This window comes from Oryzias latipes, chromosome 3 (assembly GCF_053564925.1).
Source record: "Oryzias latipes strain Hd-rR chromosome 3, Olatipes_Hd-rR_3.1".
Lineage (NCBI taxonomy): Eukaryota > Metazoa > Chordata > Actinopteri > Beloniformes > Adrianichthyidae > Oryzias > Oryzias latipes.
In genome coordinates this window covers 7,037,840-7,052,393 of record NC_136239.1, presented here as the reverse complement: position 1 = coordinate 7,052,393, position 14,554 = coordinate 7,037,840, and positions in this window count along the sequence as shown.

The window sequence follows — 14,554 nt, the reverse complement described above, 5'->3', positions numbered from 1 at the left end:
GCGGTTTTAGCGTCGGTTCGGCGGGTTTTTCCCCTCATGAATATATAATAATGGACTACGTTAGACTGTGTGCCTGTTGGAGTCTTATGTACTGAAGCTCCGTGTACGCACTAGGCAGAGACGATAATGGGCTCTGTCGTTAGAACCTGTTGAGGGTGTGCAACGCCCCTCCTCTTAGAAATTGTGTTTTTTAAAGGATGATACCGCTGTCGCGTGTGGGCGGAGCTAATGTTATGCTAGCTCCCACGATAAGTTTGAGGCTAAGGAAGTTGATAACCTCAGCTTTCGGTTCCAGAAATGGAGGTACAGTATGTTTCAGAGTAGGTCAAGTTGCCATGGCAACTCATGCTCTGAACATAACCTGGTCCGGAGCAGATTTAGTTGAAGCTTAGTTTCTTTTTAAGAGAGGTGAAGCAGCATGACGTGTCCATTTGAAGATGATTTAGTGGATGAAGAAGCTCAGATAATACTTTTTCCACCGTGAGAGGGTGATAAGACCACATATGGATGTTGGAAAGATAAACTTTTTTACTTTGATCTAACTTAATTATTTGTTTCATTTAAGATAAATCATTTTTTTGTTATGTCACCTTAAAAATAACACGTAGCTTTCAGACAATTATTTTCCTTTCATTTAAATTAATTTAATTAAGTAGGTGTAACTTTGGTGCTGCTGTTAGATCAGCACCGCAAGGGATTGTGGGATACCATTCCCTTTGCCTGTCTGGACGGATTTGGGTTTAAGAGGCTCCGTGCACGTAACTAAGGAGTTCTACTTCCGCCGCCTTGAGTGTGAGGCCGACCATTTCCGGCTTGCGACTTCTTTAGCAGCGACACGGCAGATTTTGATTGCGAAAGATGGTATATTTCACCCGTTTTCTACAAGGTCACCCGAAAATCGACGTGAACGACATCTACAGGATTGTCGACCAGTGCGTGGTTACATGGGCAAAATATCGTGTCTAAAATATATAGTGTCGAAAATCCCGAAATAAAATGTGTCCCGTTGTAAACAAACCTGTGCTGTCACATATTTATGCAGCAGCTCGGTAATATACGAGGCGATCTTCCAAACGTGCTTTTATTAATTTTATGAATATTATGAAGTGCCTGTTCGCTCATCATTTTTATATTTAATCCTTGTGGTCAGTGCTTTTTTTGTGGAAGAAGAACAGAACTGAAGAACAACCCAGTGTTAGGATAGGCTAACAAAACGGGCTAACGACATTAGCTTTTTGATGGAGACAAAATCCAGACAAACCATGTGGGAAACGCTGCAATCTGCATCCTGGTTGCACGTAAATGTCTGGGAATAACATCAGCCTTTATTTGTCGGGGCACAATTAGAAACACAATTCCATGTGTTGTGATTTTTTGAAACGTTTCTAAGGACTGAGCGGCATTTCTGCTCTGAAAAGCTCCCACACACTGTGTGCTCTGCTCTGTCCTCGCGAGTCCGGCAGCCGCTAACCCAGAGCGGCGGTTCGGCTCGCAGTCCGAATTCTCACACATAACAAAACAACAAAACGCACACGTAACAAAGCACCCTCCCCTCAAACACATTAATAAATCTGGCTGCTCTGCTCAGAGAGGTTCACTCGGTCCACTGGCTCCGGAGCCCGAACGCAGAGCTCGGATGCCGGGTCCAGACCTCAGTGGACACGCATCCCCCCGCATCTCCCTTGTGAGGGGTGAAAAAGAGGGGAGAGCCAGCGGGGCGAGAGCGGAGCGGGGCTTACGCGGGGCGTCCGCAGAGCCGCTGGTCGGTCCCGTATGAGCTCACTGGCTTTCTCTCAGCGAAACACCGTCTATGCATGACTTAAACCAGAGCAGCAGTGACACACGATCGGAATGACCGTTTACATGAACAACGATCGGTATACCCAGCTATCTCGATCGGAAAGAAATTTTGATCCGAACGAGTCTGACCGGGGCAAAGTATTCCGAACGGCGTGTTTACATGACGCATTCTCTTTCCGATTGCTGCAAATACGAAACACGACTCGTCTTGCTTGGGGTGAAGTCTTCCCGGCGTGTTCACCATCCATTCGGCTCTCACCGACACATATACTAGAAAGCTATGAAAGCTTATATTAGTACTGTTGTACTTTGACAAATTCGCACACGGGTACACAACAATGTTGTGATGTCTTTGTCACGCGTTGAAACAACAAACGCCTTTCTTTTACCCGAAATCCGCTCCTATTTACTCAAAACTAGCAACTCAACAAAACTCCCCACAACAATAACACGACCAACAGGAAGTTGTCGGCCTCACACTCGAAACACGGAAGTTAACCGGAAATTCTATCGTGCACGTAGGCTATTGTGGGTTTTTGACCAAATGTGTTTAGTTGTTTTACTGTGTTTTTTGCCGAGTTATGTTGTCCTAATATGCTTACATCTATCCACCATGAGTGAGAGGAAGGGAGAGGATGATGAGTTTATATAGCACCCCTACAAGTACTTACTGTAATGACAGTGATGGAAAGTTCTTTAATGAATTTTTGCACTCCATGCATATTTTCCGTCCTTTTTGTTGTTATAAAAATGAGAATATCTGCCGGCTCAAACTTAGACATATGAGAGTTCAACAAATATAAGTAATTAAGATGGAAAAAAGATTAATGGAGTAATGTGACATTTAGTTAGATAAATACGTGAATTTGAGTTGCATAAACAATTATTGAGTTTTATAGACGTAAGAAATTAGGTTAAATAAATTTAACTAAATTATTTGTTACCCATTAGAAGTAATTCATTTAAGTTTATTTATTTATATATATATATATAAATATATATATATATATATATATATATATATATATATATATATATATATATATATATATATATTTAATACATGTATATAAATATATATATATATATATATATATACATATATATATACATGTGTCACAAGGAAAATGGAAACAAGATCAGAAATTTGTGCGTTTACTTTGTCTGTTATTTTTCTCCAAGCAGAATCTCTTTTCTTTTGATGATGCAGCCGTGTTACTTTTTTGATGGATGAATAATCTTTATACGCCGTCGTAAAGATCTCAAACTCTGTCTTACTTCCGTCTCAAGTGTCGCGCTTTCTTTTTTTTTCTCTCCACGCGTCTCCATGGTGACTCCAGAAATCGGCGATCTATTGAGAATGTCTTTATGTACCTGCTGTGCACGTGCGTTAACCCAGGGTTACCAAGTCGAGCGTAATTATGCTAACTCATATCCGGTCTTTTGGTACCGACATACCCAGAGTAAGCAAGTTCAGGCGGATTTCAGCCAGAGTTCAGGGTTAAACTCAGGCTAGTTTAAACATGCTTCCTAGAATACCCCCCAGATCGCTGCATGGAGCGATGTCTGTTTATATCTATGCATGGTAGACACAGAGAATGTGGAGAGATCAAGTTTATTATTTTGAAGAGTTCTATTTGGTAATCATGTTTCCATGTTTGAGTTCATAAAATCATCACAGAGAAAGTCTCTGCTTCAACGTCCGCAGTGAAAGCTGTGTCTTAATCTGACGCCCGGGTTTCCATATCTGACAGAGTCTGAAGCCAAGGCCCCTCCCCCGCCTCTCTACCTGTTCACCTGTTCACATCCTCTGCAGCTGAGAGTTGTTTTCCCCTGCGCTCCTCAGTGTGTCCTACACAGAGAGCGCAAAATATGGTCGTCATAGCAGCAGGTTGACACGATAGTCGGGGCGCTCCAGCACAGCACAAAGATGAAAACTCCGCACGCAGGTTATAGCGAGGAGGATAGAGCGGGTTAAGAAAATTAATGGAAAAAGGCGGTCCACTGAATAAATACTCAATACTTTACTCATTTGATATATATATATTTATTAATTTTTTCTGATGTGTACATATATACATATATATATATATATATTACACAATAATACACAAACTCAAACACCCCCCCCCCCTCCCCCCCTCCGTTGGGCGGTTTTTGGCTCAGTCTGGTGGTTTTCAGATGACTTTTGGGCTGGAAAACTGTGACTCTATCTGGCAACACTGACCAGAGGCCTGGGACCTTGAGGGTCCTGCACAGTATCTTAGCTGTTCCTAGCACTGTGCTTTTCTGGACTGAGAGGTCTGAGGTCTTTCCAGGTATCTGTTGTAGCCACTCCTCAACCTTGGGGGTTACTGCCCCGAGTGCTCCAATTATCACAAGCACCACTGTCACCTTCACTTTCCAGGCTTTCTCCAGTTCTTCTCTGAGTCCCTGGTATTTCTCCAGTTTCTCATGTTCCTTCTTCCTGATGTTCCCATTGCTTGGCACTGCCACATCCACCACAACAGCTTTCCTCTGTTCTTTTTGTCCACCACTACAATGTCTAGTTGGTTTGCCATTACCATCCTATCAGTCTGGATCTGGAAGTTCCACAGGATCTTTGCCCTCTCATTCTCTACCACCTTCGGAGGTGTTTCCCATATTGACCTTGGGGTTTCCAGTCCATATTCTGCACACATGTTCCTGTATATTATTCCAGCCACTTGATTGTGGCGCTCCATGTATGCTTTTCCTGCCAGCATCTTACACCCTGCAGTTATATGCTGGATTGTTTCAGGCGCCTCTTTGCACAGCCTACACCTTGGGTCTTGTCTGGTGTGGTAAATCTGAGCCTCTATGGCTCTGGTGCTCAGGGCTTGTTCCTGAGCTGCCAGGATGAGCGCTTCATTGCTGTCCTGTAGGCCAGCCCTTTCTAGCCATTGGTAGGACTTCTTGATATCAGCCACTTCAGTTATGGTCCGGTGATACATCCCATGCAGGGGTTTGTCCTCCCATGAGGATCTGTCCTTCAGCACTGTATCCTCTGCTCTCCATTGCCTGAGACGTTCATTGAACACACTGTCAGTTGTGGCCTTGAGCTTGATGTAATAATGCATCTTGGATGTTTCATCCTGGATTGTGGCTTCTACGCTCACTAGTCCTCGGCGTCCTTCCTTGCGGCTAGCATACAGTCTCAGGGTGCTGGATTTGGGATGGAACCCTCCATGCATGGTGAGGTGCTTCCGTGTTTTAACATCCATGGTCTGTATCTCTTCCTTTGGCCATCTTATTATTACTGCAGGGTATCTAATAATTGGCAGTGCGTAGCTGTTTACTGCCCGTGTCTTATTTTTGCCATTGAGCTGGCTTCCCAGGACTTGCCTTACTCGTCGGAGGTATTTAGCTGGACTATCTATCTATCTATCTATCTATCTATCTATCTATCTATCTATCTATCTATCTATCTATCTATCTATCTATCTATCTATATATATATATCGCCTGTGTGAGAAAGAGTGGAGGGGTGGTGTGGCTCAGCAACGCGGACGCGGAGCGCTCCCTCTGTTGAGCAACACCAGGATCACCGTGTGCCTGTAGATTACTCAGCTCATGCTATACATAATCAGTCTGGAGTACCCATAAAATGTCATGATCCCCTTGCTCCAACACCCTAATGTTCAAATTAAATCTTTAAAAGAAAAACAGAATTTTATTGTGATTTTTTTTTGGGGGGGGGGGTTAATTTATTGTAGTCTCTTACCTGTGGGAACATTAGCTTTGATTAACAAAATATTTTAAATTATGCTTATTATCCATAATACGTGTGTCCCATGAAATGCACACAATGAAGAGAAAAAAGTATGTCTTCTCTCCCATTTGTTATAGTTTTACAACAGAACCTAGATTTAATGTCTCACCCAGGGGTGAGCAACGTTTCACCCGGACAATGGTAAGAGTAAAGGTTAATGGCCGACGAAGTGTGCGTTACCACTTTTTAACAAACGCAGTGGAAGCCTGAACCGTCCAACGCAAAGCGTGATATGGTATAACATTGTTTGCATTTACAATAGTAATATAATAAGATAATAATAAGTGCAATGAATATGTGTAATAATAGATATCCATTTTGAACAACAGGAAAATGGATTTGTTTCCATTACTCTCATAGGTTGTCATACCCCCCCCCGCCCAGTCAAGGGAGCCACCTCCCCCTATTTAGAATGAGGGAAGTAATCCCACAAATAGTGGATGCCACAATTCCAGCTGTGGTGACCGTAATGGGATTGCAGAGGTAAGTGCCTGAACCTCTGTTCACTGAGCTAAAGACTGGCAGTAGTGTTGGCATGTCGGTGCCAGCTGTGTTTACCTGGACAAAAGTAATCGGAATGAAGGCCTGATCAAAATTTTAAATTCATTTTAAATTATTGATCTTTATGTTAGGTCTCTGATGTAGTGTTAACAGAAATATACTAGTGCTTTCATAGACACAGATGAGCTCCTTATGGAGCCTTTATCGTGTAAAATCAACTTTTTGAGTGTGATATCATGTTAATTCCTCTCCAAAAACAGCCCCAAAGCAGTATATTGATCTATTCAAGCATTTCTGAGGATTCTTCTAAAACCTGTTCTCTGAGTACCAGCCCCCCCAATCCATGAAAACGAGCGGGCTGTCATACATATGCAAAAATGGAGCTGCGTAAAAAATGAACTTTTTATTTTCAAAAATCGTTCTTCAGTGTGCCAATGGTAATATATTCTCATATATATATATGCATGTAGGCTTAAGAATTGCATGGCATGCCCTTTAAATCAGCTGTCCCCTCTGTCTCTCTTTAGACACACATTCTTCAGGAGGAGGGTAAACTGCTGCATCGGCACAGGATTCCTTATAACATCTCAGGGAAATATTATCACCTGTGCACACATTATTAGGCAGAGCTCCAGAGTTCTGGTGAGCAACATCAACGTTGTTTTACTAAAATGTCAATTCGTCATTGTTTGAAGAACAAGAAATAGGACTGATTGTGTCCTCACCGTTTTTCAGGTGAAGCTGAATAGTGGGGTCTACAAAGAAGCCACCGTCAAAAGGGTGAACGACGAAGAAGACCTTACCCTCATTCACATTAATACATCCGTGAGAATGTGCTTCCTCTTTGTCCTCTCCCTTTTCTTCTCATCCTCCCACTGCCACTTCTCTCCTTCCTCATTCTCCAGTTTTCTTTCTTTTCCTCTTCATCTCCCTTTTTTTTTCCCTTCCTTCTTTTCAACCCACTTCACTTTATTTAGAAAGAGTCAGTTCCTCAAGGCACCACCCAAAACATGAGAAAAGAGGTGATGTCCTAGGTGGAAGCTGTCTCTGGTGATGTTCTGGGCTTTACCGGAGGAGTGGGAGCCATAGATGTCAAGCAGAGATCTTCTCTGATGTAGTAGGTGGTGTCAAGAATCTGCTCAAATCTGCATTGTCTTCATCGCCCTTCCACAGATCCCCCTGCCTTTTGTTGAATTTGGGAGCGCCGTGGCAGCAAGACGAGGCGAGGGAGTAATTGCTATCGGTAATCCTCCCGGATTAGATGGTTCCATCACAAATGGAATCATCTGCTGCCTAAGGGGACATGCAGAATAATATGCACCTTTCATAAGTGATTAATTTCCCTTTTTTTAAAACAATTTCAACAATAGAAAAAGAAAAAAACATATAAAATAAAAACGATTGAGGAATTACTAAAATATTTATTTGAAATATTCGTTGAAATATTAATTAGTGAAATTTTGAGTGAAAGCAGTCAGTAATATACCATTATCAAACATCTGCAAAACCAAAAGACAGTTCGGACTAATGTGATTTTTGAAAAATAGAAATATTTATTAAACTCCAAAGGTTTTTGATTAACCTGGCAATGTTTATATATATATATATATATATATATATATATATATATATATATATATATATATATATATATATAAAATATACATATATATTGTATATATATACTAAACATACATATATATTAAAAAAAAAAAAAACGCCCTTTCACCCTCCGCGGGTGGTTTCTCCTCCAAGCTAGGGTCCTCTACCAGAGGCAGTGTTGCCAGATTGGGCGGTGTTGGTTCTAAATTTGCGGGTAAAAATGGCTTTGGGCGGGTATGCATAATTTGGGCGGTTTTAGCGTCGGTTCGGCGGGTTTTTCCCCTCATGAATATATAATAATGGACTACGTTAGACTGTGTGCCTGTTGGAGTCTTATGTACTGAAGCTCCGTGTACGCACTAGGCAGAGACGATAATGGGCTCTGTCGTTAGAACCTGTTGAGGGTGTGCAACGCCCCTCCTCTTAGAAATTGTGTTTTTTAAAGGATGATACCGCGGTCGCGTGTGGGCGGAGCTAATGTTATGCTAGCTCCCACGATAAGTTTGAGGCTAAGGAAGTTGATAACCTCAGCTTTCGGTTCCAGAAATGGAGGTACAGTATGTTTCAGAGTAGGTCAAGTTGCCATGGCAACTCATGCTCTGAACATAACCTGGTCCGGAGCAGATTTAGTTGAAGCTTAGTTTCTTTTTAAGAGAGGTGAAGCAGCATGACGTGTCCATTTGAAGATGATTTAGTGGATGAAGAAGCTCAGATAATACTTTTTCCACCGTGAGAGGGTGATAAGACCACATATGGATGTTGGAAAGATAAACTTTTTTACTTTGATCTAACTTAATTATTTGTTTCATTTAAGATAAATCATTTTTTTGTTATGTCACCTTAAAAATAACACGTAGCTTTCAGACAATTATTTTCCTTTCATTTAAATTAATTTAATTAAGTAGGTGTAACTTTGGTGCTGCTGTTAGATCAGCACCGCAAGGGATTGTGGGATACCATTCCCTTTGCCTGTCTGGACGGATTTGGGTTTAAGAGGCTCCGTGCACGTAACTAAGGAGTTCTACTTCCGCCGCCTTGAGTGTGAGGCCGACCATTTCCGGCTTGCGACTTCTTTAGCAGCGACACGGCAGATTTTGATTGCGAAAGATGGTATATTTCACCCGTTTTCTACAAGGTCACCCGAAAATCGACGTGAACGACATCTACAGGATTGTCGACCAGTGCGTGGTTACATGGGCAAAATATCGTGTCTAAAATATATAGTGTCGAAAATCCCGAAATAAAATGTGTCCCGTTGTAAACAAACCTGTGCTGTCACATATTTATGCAGCAGCTCGGTAATATACGAGGCGATCTTCCAAACGTGCTTTTATTAATTTTATGAATATTATGAAGTGCCTGTTCGCTCATCATTTTTATATTTAATCCTTGTGGTCAGTGCTTTTTTTGTGGAAGAAGAACAGAACTGAAGAACAACCCAGTGTTAGGATAGGCTAACAAAACGGGCTAACGACATTAGCCTTTTGATGGAGACAAAATCCAGGACAAACCATGTGGGAAACGCTGCAATCTGCATCCTGGTTGCACGTAAATGTCTGGGAATAACATCAGCCTTTATTTGTCGGGGCACAATTAGAAACACAATTCCATGTGTTGTGATTTTTTGAAACGTTTCTAAGGACTGAGCGGCATTTCTGCTCTGAAAAGCTCCCACACACTGTGTGCTCTGCTCTGTCCTCGCGAGTCCGGCAGCCGCTAACCCAGAGCGGCGGTTCGGCTCGCAGTCCGAATTCTCACACATAACAAAACAACAAAACGCACACGTAACAAAGCACCCTCCCCTCAAACACATTAATAAATCCGGCTGCTCTGCTCAGAGAGGTTCACTCGGTCCACTGGCTCCGGAGCCCGAACGCAGAGCTCGGATGCCGGGTCCAGACCTCAGTGGACACGCATCCCCCCGCATCTCCCTTGTGAGGGGTGAAAAAGAGGGGAGAGCCAGCGGGGCGAGAGCGGAGCGGGGCTTACGCGGGGCGTCCGCAGAGCCGCTGGTCGGTCCCGTATGAGCTCACTGGCTTTCTCTCAGCGAAACACCGTCTATGCATGACGTAAACCAGAGCAGCAGTGACACACGATCGGAATGACCGTTTACATGAACAACGATCGGTATACCCAGCTATCTCGATCGGAAAGAAATTTTGATCCGAACGAGTCTGACCGGGGCAAAGTATTCCGAACGGCGTGTTTACATGACGCATTCTCTTTCCGATTGCTGCAAATACGAAACACGACTCGTCTTGCTTGGGGTGAAGTCCTCCCGCCGTGTTCACCATCCATTCGGCTCTCACCGACACATATACTAGAAAGCTATGAAAGCTTATATTAGTACTGTTGTACTTTGACAAATTCGCACACGGGTACACAACAATGTTGTGATGTCTTTGTCACGCGTTGAAACAACAAACGCCTTTCTTTTACCCGAAATCCGCTCCTATTTACTCAAAACTAGCAACTCAACAAAACTCCCCACAACAATAACACGACCAACAGGAAGTTGTCGGCCTCACACTCGAAACACGGAAGTTAACCGGAAATTCTATCGTGCACGTAGGCTATTGTGGGTTTTTGACCAAATGTGTTTAGTTGTTTTACTGTGTTTTTTGCCGAGTTATGTTGTCCTAATATGCTTACATCTATCCACCATGAGTGAGAGGAAGGGAGAGGATGATGAGTTTATATAGCACCCCTACAAGTACTTACTGTAATGACAGTGATGGAAAGTTCTTTAATGAATTTTTGCACTCCATGCATATTTTCCGTCCTTTTTGTTGTTATAAAAATGAGAATATCTGCCGGCTCAAACTTAGACATATGAGAGTTCAACAAATATAAGTAATTAAGATGGAAAAAAGATTAATGGAGTAATGTGACATTTAGTTAGATAAATACGTGAATTTGAGTTGCATAAACAATTATTGAGTTTTATAGACGTAAGAAATTAGGTTAAATAAATTTAACTAAATTATTTGTTACCCATTAGAAGTAATTCATTTAAGTTTATTTATTTATATATATATATATAAATATATATATATATATATATATATATATATATATATATTTAATACATGTATATAAATATATATATATATATATATACATATATATATACATGTGTCACAAGGAAAATGGAAACAAGATCAGAAATTTGTGCGTTTACTTTGTCTGTTATTTTTCTCCAAGCAGAATCTCTTTTCTTTTGATGATGCAGCCGTGTTACTTTTTTGATGGATGAATAATCTTTATACGCCGTCGTAAAGATCTCAAACTCTGTCTTACTTCCGTCTCAAGTGTCGCGCTTTCTTTTTTTTTCTCTCCACGCGTCTCCATGGTGACTCCAGAAATCGGCGATCTATTGAGAATGTCTTTATGTACCTGCTGTGCACGTGCGTTAACCCAGGGTTACCAAGTCGAGCGTAATTATGCTAACTCATATCCGGTCTTTTGGTACCGACATACCCAGAGTAAGCAAGTTCAGGCGGATTTCAGCCAGAGTTCAGGGTTAAACTCAGGCTAGTTTAAACATGCTTCCTAGAATACCCCCCAGATCGCTGCATGGAGCGATGTCTGTTTATATCTATGCATGGTAGACACAGAGAATGTGGAGAGATCAAGTTTATTATTTTGAAGAGTTCTATTTGGTAATCATGTTTCCATGTTTGAGTTCATAAAATCATCACAGAGAAAGTCTCTGCTTCAACGTCCGCAGTGAAAGCTGTGTCTTAATCTGACGCCCGGGTTTCCATATCTGACAGAGTCTGAAGCCAAGGCCCCTCCCCCGCCTCTCTACCTGTTCACCTGTTCACATCCTCTGCAGCTGAGAGTTGTTTTCCCCTGCGCTCCTCAGTGTGTCCTACACAGAGAGCGCAAAATATGGTCGTCATAGCAGCAGGTTGACACGATAGTCGGGGCGCTCCAGCACAGCACAAAGATGAAAACTCCGCACGCAGGTTATAGCGAGGAGGATAGAGCGGGTTAAGAAAATTAATGGAAAAAGGCGGTCCACTGAATAAATACTCAATACTTTACTCATTTGATATATATATATTTATTAATTTTTTCTGATGTGTACATATATACATATATATATATATATATTACACAATAATACACAAACTCAAACACCCCCCCCCCCTCCCCCCCTCCGTTGGGCGGTTTTTGGCTCAGTCTGGTGGTTTTCAGATGACTTTTGGGCTGGAAAACTGTGACTCTATCTGGCAACACTGACCAGAGGCCTGGGACCTTGAGGGTCCTGCACAGTATCTTAGCTGTTCCTAGCACTGTGCTTTTCTGGACTGAGAGGTCTGAGGTCTTTCCAGGTATCTGTTGTAGCCACTCCTCAACCTTGGGGGTTACTGCCCCGAGTGCTCCAATTATCACAAGCACCACTGTCACCTTCACTTTCCAGGCTTTCTCCAGTTCTTCTCTGAGTCCCTGGTATTTCTCCAGTTTCTCATGTTCCTTCTTCCTGATGTTCCCATTGCTTGGCACTGCCACATCCACCACAACAGCTTTCCTCTGTTCTTTTTGTCCACCACTACAATGTCTAGTTGGTTTGCCATTACCATCCTATCAGTCTGGATCTGGAAGTTCCACAGGATCTTTGCCCTCTCATTCTCTACCACCTTCGGAGGTGTTTCCCATATTGACCTTGGGGTTTCCAGTCCATATTCTGCACACATGTTCCTGTATATTATTCCAGCCACTTGATTGTGGCGCTCCATGTATGCTTTTCCTGCCAGCATCTTACACCCTGCAGTTATATGCTGGATTGTTTCAGGCGCCTCTTTGCACAGCCTACACCTTGGGTCTTGTCTGGTGTGGTAAATCTGAGCCTCTATGGCTCTGGTGCTCAGGGCTTGTTCCTGAGCTGCCAGGATGAGCGCTTCATTGCTGTCCTGTAGGCCAGCCCTTTCTAGCCATTGGTAGGACTTCTTGATATCAGCCACTTCAGTTATGGTCCGGTGATACATCCCATGCAGGGGTTTGTCCTCCCATGAGGATCTGTCCTTCAGCACTGTATCCTCTGCTCTCCATTGCCTGAGACGTTCATTGAACACACTGTCAGTTGTGGCCTTGAGCTTGATGTAATAATGCATCTTGGATGTTTCATCCTGGATTGTGGCTTCTACGCTCACTAGTCCTCTGCGTCCTTCCTTGCGGCTAGCATACAGTCTCAGGGTGCTGGATTTGGGATGGAACCCTCCATGCATGGTGAGGAGCTTTCGTGTTTTAACATCCATGGTCTGTATCTCTTCCTTTGGCCATCTTATTATTACTGCAGGGTATCTAATAATTGGCAGTGCGTAGCTGTTTACTGCCCGTGTCTTATTTTTGCCATTGAGCTGGCTTCCCAGGACTTGCCTTACTCGTCGGAGGTATTTAGCTGGACTATCTATCTATCTATATATATATGTAAATATATATATATATATATATATATATATATATATATATATATATATATATATATATATCGCCTGTGTGAGAAAAAGAGTGGAGGGGTGGTGTGGCTCAGCAACGCGGACGCGGAGCGCTCCCTCTGTTGAGCAACACCAGGATCACCGTGTGCCTGTAGATTACTCAGCTCATGCTATACATAATCAGTCTGGAGTACCCATAAAATGTCATGATCCCCTTGCTCCAACACCCTAATGTTCAAATTAAATCTTTAAAAGAAAAACAGAATTTTATTGTGATTTTTTTTTGGGGGGGCGGTTAATTTACTGTAGTCTCTTACCTGTGGGAACATTAGCTTTGATTAACAAAATATTTTAAATTATGCTTATTATCCATAATACGTGTGTCCCATGAAATGCACACAATGAAGAGAAAAAAGTATGTCTTCTCTCCCATTTGTTATAGTTTTACAACAGAACCTAGATTTAATGTCTCACCCAGGGGTGAGCAACGTTTCACCCGGACAATGGTAAGAGTAAAGGTTAATGGCCGACGAAGTGTGCGTTACCACTTTTTAACAAACGCAGTGGAAGCCTGAACCGTCCAACGCAAAGCGTGATATGGTATAACATTGTTTGCATTTACAATAGTAATATAATAAGATAATAATAAGTGCAATGAATATGTGTAATAATAGATATCCATTTTGAACAACAGGAAAATGGATTTGTTTCCATTACTCTCATAGGTTGTCATACCCCCCCCCGCCCAGTCAAGGGAGCCACCTCCCCCTATTTAGAATGAGGGAAGTAATCCCACAAATAGTGGATGCCACAATTCCAGCTGTGGTGACCGTAATGGGATTGCAGAGGTAAGTGCCTGAACCTCTGTTCACTGAGCTAAAGACTGGCAGTAGTGTTGGCATGTCGGTGCCAGCTGTGTTTACCTGGACAAAAGTAATCGGAATGAAGGCCTGATCAAAATTTTAAATTCATTTTAAATTATTGATCTTTATGTTAGGTCTCTGATGTAGTGTTAACAGAAATATACTAGTGCTTTCATAGACACAGATGAGCTCCTTATGGAGCCTTTATCGTGTAAAATCAACTTTTTGAGTGTGATATCATGTTAATTCCTCTCCAAAAACAGCCCCAAAGCAGTATATTGATCTATTCAAGCATTTCTGAGGATTCTTCTAAAACCTGTTCTCTGAGTACCAGCCCCCCCAATCCATGAAAACGAGCGGGCTGTCATACATATGCAAAAATGGAGCTGCGTAAAAAATGAACTTTTTATTTTCAAAAGTCGTTCTTCAGTGTGCCAATGGTAATATATTCTCATATATATATGCATGTAGGCTTAAGAATTGCATGGCATGCCCTTTAAATCAGCTGTCCCCTCTGTCTCTCTTTAGACACACATTCTTCAGGAGGAGGGTAA